Raw genomic sequence first — 12,591 nt, 5'->3', positions numbered from 1 at the left:
CTATGTAAAATGACTGACAATTGTGCTGTTAATGGGCTTAATTGACCTCTTAATTGTCGGCGGGTTTGCTTCCGACTTGCGCATGCCCACCAACCAAAATATCTCATGTGCCTGCCCAAACAGTGTAAAATTCAGCCCTATGTCATATATTAGGGGGTGATATACTAGCAAGGTTAGAGGATTGGCTAACTAACAGGGAAGCAGTGTTGGGATAAAAGTAGAGATGTCTTGCTGCAAGTGCACAGGGCAATGGTGAAACCACACCTCGAGTACTATGTTATACCCAGGGGAGAAATAGTCAGATGGCTCTCCTCTCTTCCCTCTCCTCTTTTGACTTCAACAGGTTTTTTTTTGTTTGGAAAAGGTTACATGGATTTCAGTAAAGCATTTGACAAGGTCCCACAGGGCAGACTGGTCAGGAAAGTGAATCTCATGGCATACAGGGGAAGGTAGCAGGTTGGATCCAAAATTGGCTCAATGACAGAAGACAAATGGTCGATGTATGTTTTTGCGAATGCAAAACAGTTTTCAGTGGTGTTCCACAGGGCTCAATGTTGGGGCCCTTGCTGTTTGTTGTACATATTAATGATTTAGATGTGGGAGGCATGATTGGGAAATTTGCAGATGACACAAAAATTGGCTGTGTAGTTGATAGTGTAGGGGATAGCTGTCGACCCCAGAATGATATCAATGGTTTGGTTGAGTGGGAGGAGAAGTGAAAAATGGAATTCAATCTGGAAAAGTGTGAGGTAATGCATTTGGGCAGGGTAAACATAGCAAGGGAATACTCAATAAACGGGAAGTTATTGAGAGGGGTTGAGGAAGTGAGAGACCTTGGAGTGCATGTCCACCGGTCCTTGAAGGTGGCAGGACACGTGCACAAAGTCGTCAAGAAAGCATATGGAAAGCTTTCTTTTATTGGGTAAAGTATTGAATACAAAAGCAGGAATGTAATGATGGAACTGTACAAAACACTGGTTAGGTCACAGGTGGAATTCTGGGCACAGTTCTAGTCATAGGGAGGACATAATTGCTCTGGAGTGAGTGTGGAGGAGATTTACAAGAATGTTGCCAGGGCTTGAAAATTGCAGCTTTGAGGAGAGAATGGATAGGCTAGTGTTGTTTTCCTTTGAACAGAGGAGGTGACCTAATTGAGGCATACAAAATTATGAGATAGGGTAAACAGGAAAGACTTGCTTCCCCTAGCTGAGGGGTCAATTACCAGGGAACATAGATTTAAGGTGATTGGTAGAAGGATTAGAGGAGACATGAGGAAAACCTTTTCCATCCAGAGGGTGGTGAGCATCTGGAATTCACTGCCTAAGTTGGTGGTTGAGGCTGAAACAATTAACTCATTTAAAAGGTACCTGGATCTGCACCTGAAGTGCTGTAACCTGCCAGGCAACGGACCAAGTGCTGAAAAGTGGGTTTAAAATGAGCAGTTAGTTTTTTTTTTCTCCTTTTGGCTGGCGCAGATATGATGGACTGAATGGCCTCTTTCTGCATTGTAACGTTTCTATGGTTCTCTCTTTTATATTTGCCAATTTAGTGAGCTCTTAACCGTTTTAGCACTGTGGTCATAAAAGAACGAATTGGCCAAGATTTCTTGAGTATAACAAAGAAAGAGGTTAGCTTTATTATACTGAAACTTATCTAAATACAGTTGTAAAATATGCTCCAGTTCTCGTGCACCTGCACACACACACACACACCACCACCATGTTCTCAAGGGCAACTAGGGATGGGCAATAAATGCTGGCCCAGCCAGCGAAGCCCACATCCTGTAAATGAATAAAAAAAAACACACACTTCCTCGAAGTTCACACACACACACAGACACACACACATGCAGATTATGTTGTGGGGAAGGATAGGTTGGCCAAACCAGAGTACAAAAAAAGGAAAAACACTACACAGACTGTAATTTGGTGACTAGGCTCACTTCAGGCTGTAATTTGATGGTCTTGATGCTTCTGATTTAAAGATGTAGATGACTGCATTGGTTGTTGTTCTGGAGATGGTAGTGCTGAGTTGAATTCTTTTAAGAAATCTCTGCCTGTGACAGGGATGTACCTGGATGGTCACAGTCAGCAAAGAGGGCACAAGGCTTGCCAGATCGTTTGAAGAGAGAAGGATGCAGGAAGGACCTTGATTGGGTCTTCTCTCTCAACTTCTCAGCTGCTTGTCCTCAGTTCTACTGAGAAAACATGCGCTTAAAACATACAAAGGGTTGACTTGTGATGTTATCTTTTCCCTCCAACTGCCAGAGGGATCCAGATAAGGTAATTGTCCAAGTATTCCAAGGATAACTTGATTAGCTCATGCCTGGAAAGTTATTTTAGCCAGCGTCCCATTGTCCAAGTAATTAATCTTAACGGACCATCTCCAATAATTGAATACCTCAGGTGATTGCCTTAATGCCTTATTAATGGCCCAGGAGATGTCATTCCTTCACATTCCCCAGGAGGTCATTGTCTTTGGTGGGTTTTGCAGACATGCCGTCTCCATTCCAATGAATTGGAATGTGGAATGTACAATACTACAAATTGGGGTAACCATCTTTGGCTATGACCTAGTCTGTGTTTTAAAAAGCCTGTTTTTGAAAGTTCAATTCATATTTCCAGCCAGTGGATTAAAAATAATTATTTGACATAACCACATCTTCTTGACAACTGTGTACAGTTTTGGTTACCTTCCTTAAGGAGAGACATACTTGCATTGGAGGCAGTTCAGAGAAGATTCACTACACTGATTCCTGGGATGAAGGGTTTGTCTTATGAGGAAATGTTGAGCAGGTTGGGGCTATACTCATTGGAGTTTAGAAGAATGAGAGGTGATCTAATTTAAACATAAAATTCTGAGGGGACTTGACAGAGTAGAGGTTGAGAGGATACTTCCCCTCATAGGGGAATCTAGAACTAGGGGACACGGTTAAAAATAAACGGTCTCCCATTTAAGACAGAGATGAGGAGGAATTTCTTCTCTCAACGTTGTTAAGGTTTGGCATTCTCTCTCCCAGGGAGTAGTGGAGGTTGGGTCATTGATTATTCAATGCTCAGTTATGACAGATCTTTGATTGACAAGGGGATCAAGGGTCATGAGGAACAGGGAGCAAAGTGTAATTAAGGCCACATCAGATCAGCTGTGTTCTTATTGGCTGGCAGAGCAGGCTTGAGGGGCTGAATGGTCTTCTGCTCCTATTTCTTATGTTCTTATGTTCTAAAACATAGGATAACATAATATCCAAATAAATAGACATATGACCTATAATAGGTTAGAACAGTTCACCAGTCCTGGATCAGATGAACAAAATCACTGAACGAAATAGCTTGGTCTCAGTGATCCGCAACAATGGCCTCTTCTACTTTGATTGTCTCTCAAGCTGGCTGAGATGTTAACCTCATGGATCCACCTCTTGTAGTTAGGCTGACCATGACTTTAAGCTGATGCTAGCATGGATCCAACTTGGAGTATATCCTATGTCCACTGCAACTTTTCCTTCCTGGGTGTCCATTTGTATACCTTATCTCTAAGGGTTAATGAGTATTTCAATTATATTTTCCCGCAACTGGCCAATTTCCCAAGGACAGATAGATCCCTCGTATTCCAGCCCCTTGTCCCTGACATCACCTCTCAAGATATCTTTTAAGTTCGATGGACATCTTTTTAACTTTAAAGAGTTTTTTTTTGTGTGTGGCATGAGATCCCACCTGATCAAGTCTGGGAATACTTACTCAAAGGCCTGGACTCAAAGCTATGTCCATGGCAGAGGTAACCAGCTTTGTGAAAAATCGTGACTGTGTGGGGACCAGTGTTTTTGTGTCAACGCTGGCAGACTGCTGAAAAATATTTCTAATTAGTGAGAGAAAATTAACCCCATTTTAATCATGCTCAATTTTGTATAATTTATAAGGCCATAAGGACACTATCTCTTACAATTCCCCACCTTGAGAAGGAAAGATCCTTTTAGGTTTCTTACAATCAGCTGATCTAGCTATTTCAAAGTTATTAGCCTGTCTCCTAACTTCTTAATTAGACACTGGAGGTAACATACAAAAGTTATTACAATCAAAAACACAAACCCTTGAGCTGCCATTAAGAATAATTGTAAAAACTTTTCCTGTAAAATGTGACCACCATTATCTTGGATTGGAACTCTGCAACTGCAGATCACTTCATTTGATAATACTCCTTATCCATTTGCAGAAGTGCCGCAAATTCTAATTTTTTGGCATGTTGTAACCACATTGTTTTTAATCAACAGATCTTGCATGGACTTAAAAGATTCTCCAGCTCTCTCTTCACCTGCATCCACCTTGTTGATAGTTCGTGTTTAGTATTATTTTTCCCTAGCTCTCAATATGCCATGCCCCTCTTTAATTTTACTCCCACTGAAAATTCAATTGCAGAATCACAAAATCACAGAATTGCAATGGTGCAGAAGGAGGCCATTCAGCCCATCATATCTGCACCAGCTCTCCAAATGAGCTTTATGACTCAGTGCCATTCCCCTGCCGTCTCCTTCAAAGCCATGAAAACATGAATTTAGCCTATGACTGTAGTGAAAAAAGCAAACAAATATAGAACAAAGGGCAAATACTGCAGATGTTAGTTCGACTGCCATCTTGAGTATTGCATGCAGTAGTATTCATATCATAGGGAGGGATATTTCTGACCTTGAAGGATTGTGGCATAGGGCACAAAGATGTACATCAGGGGCTCAGCTGTCTACTCTCAGCTACAGTGGCCATCTGTACAGGGAGCTGAATAGTTAAGGCTACAAAGCTCTACTCAATGGGCTGAATTTAATGGCCATGGTAGTAGCCCCATCCACCAGCCTGAGTGTTGGTAGCAATCTCACTGCGGCCAGTTCTGATGGGGTTAAGTCCCAATCAGGCATTTAGCTGCTGGCCGGCGGGGTTCCCAGGCCCTTAAGGATGAGGATCCCATCTCCAAGAGCTGCAGGTAACTCAGAGGGCTGGCAGCTCTTCAGGCCCAGCAGTGCCACTGGAAGCGGTGGCCACAGCTGGGATTGCAGGTGGTCTCAGACAAGGAGCAACCATGGAGAGTCTGGAAGCCAACCAAGTCAGACCGCCTCGCCAGGGCCTGTCAGGCAGACCCTGGCAAGGTGGGGGCAGTGGGGAGGGGCTGGTTTGAAAGATGGGGGGTGGGGGGGTCTTCCTGTGGGGGCAGCCCTACCCATTGGCAGGGCCCTGTGTTGGGCACAACAGGAGAGACACCCTCACCCACCAGCCTCTGCTAGGCTGCCAGCCAATATGGCATGGGCCTGCCTTGCAACTCATAAAATACCAGCAGTGGTGGGATGAGGCCCTTAAGTACCCTTAATTGACCACATGGGTCTTAATAAACCTAGGGTCGGAAGGCTGTCCTTGACCTTTCCCGCCCTGGACTTAATTTGGGGGCTTTTGGAAGGATCTCCACCTCGTGCCTTCCTGTCCACTTAAATAGCACCCCACCACCTCCCAGCCTGTTCCTGCTGGTGGGGGAGTTGGGGTGGGGGCATTAAACACCACCCAATGAGTGCCCTGGTTTTTGCATGGGCTGCAACATGAGGCTTTTCTGTTCTGTTGATTTTCCAGTAACTGCTGTTGTCAGATGAGCTTGAAGATCACAGCTAAAATCCCTCAGTACCCATCCAGACAGCTCACTATCTCACTGGAACACAACTTGAATGTTAATGGTTGCACAATGTAGCAGTCATGACTTCTCCATGGATAACCGGTATTGAAGTGAAGGATGCGCTGATTAGCATTGCACATTACCTGCATAGGGATTAAGTAATATCCTTTTTACTTGCGTGGGAAATAACTTGGCCTTTTGCAGCTGAAATGGGCATGTGTGCACAACTGATGATGTTCTGCATCATTAGGCAGCTAACGATTTTAATTAAGCTGCCAGGATGCCTGCTTCTAAAGCTCAGTGCCTAAATGCACATACAAAGGTGTGTGGGGCTTGGCCTAAATAGCCAAGTGGTTACGGTACTGGGCTTGTAACCCCAAGATCAAGAGTTCAAATCTCACAATGGCAAACTATGAAACAATATAACTTCGCTTGGCCTAAATAGCCAAGTGGTTATGGTACTGGGTTTGTAACCCCAAGATCAAGAGTTCAAATCTCACAATGGCAAACTATGAAACAATGTAACTTCATCTGAAACAGATGGAAACAGGTTTACTCAAAAGAGTATCAAGAGTTCAAATCTCACAATGGCAAACTATGAAACAATGTAACTTCATCTGAATAGGAACAGATGGAAATGTGTTTGTACTCGAAAGAGTTACAAAGGTGTGTGCCTTACCAGAGCCTCAGGGATTCTGCATGCCACACAGTGCCAGACTCAGTCCTGATAGGACTCATGTGGAAACCTGGAAAAGAATTTCAAATGTAAGCATTCAAAGGCAGAGTTGTGCTCACAATGGACTTCACTATTGGCTCAGGTCACACAATGTGGAACAAGTTGATGATAATCCCTGGATAGTTTCATGAAGTGTTGCATGAAGTCCTCTGCAATAATATTCACATACTTGGTGTGAGCTGGTAGATGCTGCCTCAACTTCAGTGAATTTCTGTTGCCAAGGGATACTGAGATTCCAAGGAGTCTGCGTTTCCTTTCACTCTCTGCTCCTGCACTTATGCAGTAACTTCAAACAAGCATTTTATCTGGAATAACATGGCGCAGTTAGTTTGCACGGAGGCTAAAAAGAGTCGGAAGTCCTGTAATTTGGGTTGCGATGTTTCAAGGGCTCTGAGTAACATAAGCTTACATTTAAAATATAAATGCTTATAAATGCAATTTCCATTAGGCTGGCAATTACAAAATACACTTTGAGAAATGTCAAACCTATTTAATACATTTCCTTAGTGAAATAAACCCGCCTATAAATAATTCAAAGCCCATGTTTGCAGTTCTGCAATAACACCATAACTTTCATTAATTATTTGCAAGTTTGCAAAAGACACAACATGCTCTCAGTATCATCATCAAAGGCTGCAAGCAGATATGTCCTCACTAGTGTTGAGGGCCTCAGTGAGTAAAAACCAAGTCCACTACACTTAAAAACACTTCACAGCATTATTTTTCAAACTGGGACACACAGGCCTGTGGGGTTCCTGAAGGAGTCCCAGAAATTCCAACATCAGATTTCTGACTGTCTGATCATGGTGGGTACGTTAGCACGCCATGAACAGTGTTTCAAGAATTCTTTATATTCTTTCCATGTCTTTTAAAAGTTTATTCCTTTCCGTACGAAATAGCATCTGCAATGTTAGTATGGCTTTCTTTTGCGGGGCTGACATTATCTTTAGGAAGGTCTCCAGGATTCTGTCAATATTTGCTTTTAGTATTACCAGAAAGAAAAGTTTGAAGACCATTATCTCACACGATGAAATTGTGACTGATGTGTGGGCATTTAAAGCAAGGTGGGGAGACAGATGGATCCCGTGAACTCCATCATGAAACAGCACCTTTAAAATGCAGACAGTGAGCCGCTGTGGCAGGTACTCAGATCACAATCAAAACTGACATGATAAACTTGTATGATTGATATGAGTGACATCCAAGATATTATCAGATTAGCCCCAATAAGATGGACAGCAATCAAGAATAATTGCACACAATTGTGCAAGATTGTCCTTGACAATTGGCTATAGACAAACTCCTTCAACGACCCTGTCAGGTTTCCTGTGACAATATTGATATTATTAATAGGGGCATAGAGTACAAGAGCATGGAAGTTATGTTGAACTTCTATAAGACATTTGTTAGAGCTCAGCTTGGGTATTGTGTTTGGTTCTGGGCACCACATTTTAGGAAGGATGTTAAGGCATTGAAGAGAGTGCTGAAGAGGTTTACGAGAATGGCTCCAGGAATGAGAAACTTCAGTTATGAGGATGGATTGGAGAAGTTGATACTCTTTTCATTGGAGAAAAGAAGGCTGAGAGGAGATTTGATAGAGGTATTCAAAATCATGAGGGGTCTGGTCAGAGTAGATAGGGAGAAACTGTTCCCACTAGTGAAAGGATTGAGAACAAATGGGCACAGATTTAAAATAATTGGCAAAAGAAGCAAAAGTGATATAGGAAAAAAACTTTTTCATACAGCGAGTGATTAGGGTCTGGAATGCACTGCCTGAGAGTGTGGTGGAGATAGGTTCAATCAAGGCATTCAAGAAGGAATTAGATAATTATTTGAGAAGAAACAATCTGCAGGGTTACAGGGAGAAGGCAGGAAACTGGCACTAGGTGTAATGCTCATTCGGAGAGACAGGATGGGCTGAATGGCCTGCTTCTGCGCTGTAACAATGTTGTGACTCCGTGACATGATTGCTTAGGAATAGGGAGTATCTCGGTTATCACTGAAATCAGGGTGTTCCATATCTGTCAAGCAGCCACTATATATGTTACATTTCGGCCTCCCTGAGATGCACAGAGTAAATGAAGCACATGACTAGCACATATAGCAAAAATAGATTCAACGATATCTCTGTTAATACTGACAACTGCTAAAACACTCTTGGTCTTTAAACTTCCTTCAGATTTTAATTGAATTTCTTCACAGTAATTCAAAGGATTTCTTTTTATGATAATTGTGACAGTTGCTGAAGTGCAACAGGATCTTTTTGGCTTTTTGGTACCGTATGATGGATCTTAAATTTGAAATATATCTTTTTTTATATCCGTATTAAGCTCTTCATCAAGGATGTGAAGATTTTTCACCCAGCACACTAATGCTGCTTTTTATTAAAGTAATAGATTTTATGCCTTGTAAGGACCAGGCAGAATTGTCCTGATTTCATGTTTTCACTGTTGGCTTTACTTTAGTGTTCTACTGCTGTCTGGCAGTTATTTCCATCACCAGGGTGTTGCACATCATTTTTTTTTCCCACCACACCCACACCATGTTAATGGATTGACATCCCAACAGAAGGGAAGATACACAATCATGAGCAGTTGGCTGTACCTTAAAAACCCAGTGGTAGCATAAAGCTATAAGTGTTAGTTCTTGCATTCACCTTAAGAACTACTGGTCATGTGATAGAAATATGAGAGCCAAAGTCCAAGTCATTTTCTCCTCCCATCAGAAGCAGCCCAGCAACTTATTGCAGGGACAGGGATGATATGCTTTAGTTCTTTGAATTAATTTTCCTCCTAATGCTGCTATAAGTCTGCTTGAAATGGAGATATTCCAATCAGCATTAAGGTCCACAAAGTTAAAGAATGTTTTTATGTTGTCATTCAGTCTTGTTCTGCGTCTACCTTGTGGCTACTTCCCTGTTGACGGTGGTTTGGTGGCGAATGCTCTATCAAGATCAGAGTCATGGAGCTGAATCATCCCAGATTTGCACTAAGTGTGGTAGCAGGTGGGCAAAACGACCTTTTACCCGCTGGCTGTGAATGGCAGGTTTTTACGTCATTTCATGAAGTGATATTAATGTCTATAAGGTTATTGAAAATTATTTTTTTTTAAATATAGTTCACGTGGGGTCTGTGCCTATGTGTATGGCTGTGTGTGTCTTAATTGGATTAAAGCCAGCTCGTCTGGGTGCTTTGATGTATAGTAGTTTTGAGATGTTAATTAGGCAAACGTAAGGAGGGTAGAAGGTGAAGTGTAAATGTGTATTTGCTAAAAGAAACCCTTCAACACTGCAGTGAAGTCTTACGCGAAGCTAGAAGACACCAAGCAATGTGTTTTTTTTCAGCTTACTAATAAAATTGATGGGATGAAAGGATTTTATTGTTGGAAGAGGTAAAGTTGAAACCCTAGTGATAAAATGGAGAATTTACATTCAAAGAGAAAGATATGTATAAAGGAGAAAGGAGGTTGTGTGTAGAGGCATTTTAAGATCCAACAAGTGTGAGAAGCCTCCAGCCTGTAAGCCTCAAGCTTACTGTCTGCAAGGACCCAGAGCTGAAAGAAGCTCATTTTGAATGTGACTATCCAGGGTGTGTTTTGCCTGAGATCTGTTTAAATCTATGAGATTTACTGTTGCCTTAACGGGGGTGTAACTGAGAGTCAGATTAATTAGGGGATTTTTGTAGTTATTATAGTACAATTTTATAGATGTATGTATGTGTTTACAATCTTTCTTGTATTAATAAATGTTTAATTTTGTTTTATAAAACCACTTGAGACTCAATGGTGTTATTACGACTGAATTCAAAGCCTGCATCTCAAAACATACAAATTGCAAAAAATGAGTTATGACAGTTGTTTCAAGCTTCCCTCTGGGATTTGAACAACTTAATCTTTACCATCAGCTGTGTCATAATACATCATACCATCCCAAACCCGCCACATTATTTATGCACTCCCAGCAAACATGCCATTCCGATTGCAGGCAGGCTCTAATTCACCTGTCATGCCATCACCTCACTGCTTCATCACACCAGGTGCCATATTTAAAATCCAGCTGCACCTCAGTGCTCCCAGATCATGACAGGATAGCCCTGAAAGGCAAAAAGGCTGCAGCCCCCTGCTTCAGCAATGCATCTCTGGAATACATTTTGGATGCAGTGAAGTCCCACCAGGATGTACTATACCCCCACTCTGGGCACAAGATGGGCAGCAGCATTACCAAGCCAGGTTGTGGTAGCAGTGTTCAGTGCCAACGCCCTTCAAAAGAGGACAGCCACCCAGTGCCGCAGGAGCATGAATTATCTCCTTCATTCCGCAGGGTAAGCAACTCTTCTCATCACTCACAATGCACACACTCACAAAACCATCACACATCCACAGGGCCCTCACTCACTGCCGGTTCACCATTCACTCTCTCACACTCACCTTCATTGCTCTCATCCCATCTATGGCACCACTCACCACACACACATGCCAGGCATACTTATCATCTGGCCAGGCAAGTGATCTACTTACATTCTCTGCATCTATATTCATGCAAGACAAGCTGACACATAACAGGGAGATGTTGCAGGTTAGTGGAGGAATACCTGAGATCAAGGTCCCCACCAACTTTGAAAACAGAGCCATCTAGCTGGCCAGCGATGATCTGGACTGGTCCTGTGCTGAACATGAGGCCGGCGGTGCTCTACCAAGTGCGGTCCAGCAGTGCAAGAACCATACTCTGACTGATGTGTCCTGTTTCACAGGTCACTGCCATGCACTAATTATCTCTCCTTGCTTCCGCAGGTAGATCTGGAGAATAAATCTGGGGAACAGCCAAAAGACTCCATGACCCAGGTCCTCCAGTCAAATGCTGAAGAAACCTCTGAAGAGGAATCTGGAGACACTCTCCTTGAAGACCCATCACAGTGCTCACCCATACCCTCCACCAGCGCAGATACACACCTCAGAGGGACCTAGCTTTAGAGTAGCCTCGGGATCACAATCTAGTGAGCACATCGCACTTTCTGATCCACAGCAGGCGGCAGCAGGGAGGTCCCAGGTGTCCGGCACTCAGATGGCTGTTGGAGGCCAGAAATTTGCTGAGTCTGTGTCAGATGATGAGCCTCTGGACTCAGTCATGTCACAGTTGCTGGAGCTACAAAGGCAAGCTCGGGAACATCGGGAAGGGATGTCTGCTGCACTCCTTACATTACAAAGCATAATGGAGGAGTCCATCTGCCTTCAGACTGAAGTGATAGCACCAGAATTCCAACATACTGAGGTCAACACTGGTAGGGTGGCAGCCGTCAAGGAGACCTTGATCCAGGACATCACTCCTATGCTGTTGCGTGGGCTGAACTCCATCACAGAGATCATAAGTTGGCCTCAAACAGTGTTTAAGCGAGAGGGATGGATGGCAGCCCGATCTCATTTCAACTACCCCTTCTCCTCAAGGAGTCAGCCTGGAGCCCTCGGGCACCCATAGGGAGGAGGATCAACTGGTGCATGCTCTGGGGCCATCCATCCAGGTGATTCCGGGAGTGCCTGGCCCATCCAAATCCCCTTTTCCTCTGACCTCAGCAACTCCAACTCCACAGGCCGAGGAGGGTGCCACTGCCACATAGCAGGTCCCTGAAAGTAGGCTGGGGCCCTCCAAGTCTCTGCCCTCCAGAGACCACCTGCCAAAGTCATCACAGATGGCATCCGTGACCTCATGGATGCATTTATGAGTAGAGGCTTGTGAAATCCCACAGAGGTCACCTGTGGAGCCCCGAAAGGAGCCACTGACATAGAAATTGAGCGCTGCAGTCACTTTCACGGCCACTGGCAGTGGATGCCCTCCATATTCATGTGGTGCCAAATCCTGTAGTGGTCTGCAGATGTGATCGACCAGTTCCCCAGGCATGTGCAGTCTTTGGTGAAGGAGAGACTCTATCTCCACTTGGAGAGGCGAGGTTTGATCAGGGATAGTCAGCATGGCTTTTCCAGAGGGAGATCATGCCAAACAAATTTGATTGAATTTTTTGAGGAGGTGACCAGGTGTGTAGATGAGGGTAATGCAGTTGATGTAGTTTATATGGATTTCAGTAAAGCCTTTGACAAGGTTCCACATGGGAGACTTATAAAGAAGGCAAATGCACATGGGATACAGGGTAATTTGATACGGTGGATTCAAAATTGGCTTAGCTGTAGGAGACAGAGTGTGATGACAGAAGGCTGCTTTAGTGACT

The sequence above is a fragment of the Carcharodon carcharias genome, chromosome 5 (assembly GCF_017639515.1).
Source record: "Carcharodon carcharias isolate sCarCar2 chromosome 5, sCarCar2.pri, whole genome shotgun sequence".
NCBI classification, from domain to species: domain Eukaryota; kingdom Metazoa; phylum Chordata; class Chondrichthyes; order Lamniformes; family Lamnidae; genus Carcharodon; species Carcharodon carcharias.
The sequence above is the reverse complement of the archived record's forward strand: the minus strand, read 5'-3'. Positions refer to the sequence as shown.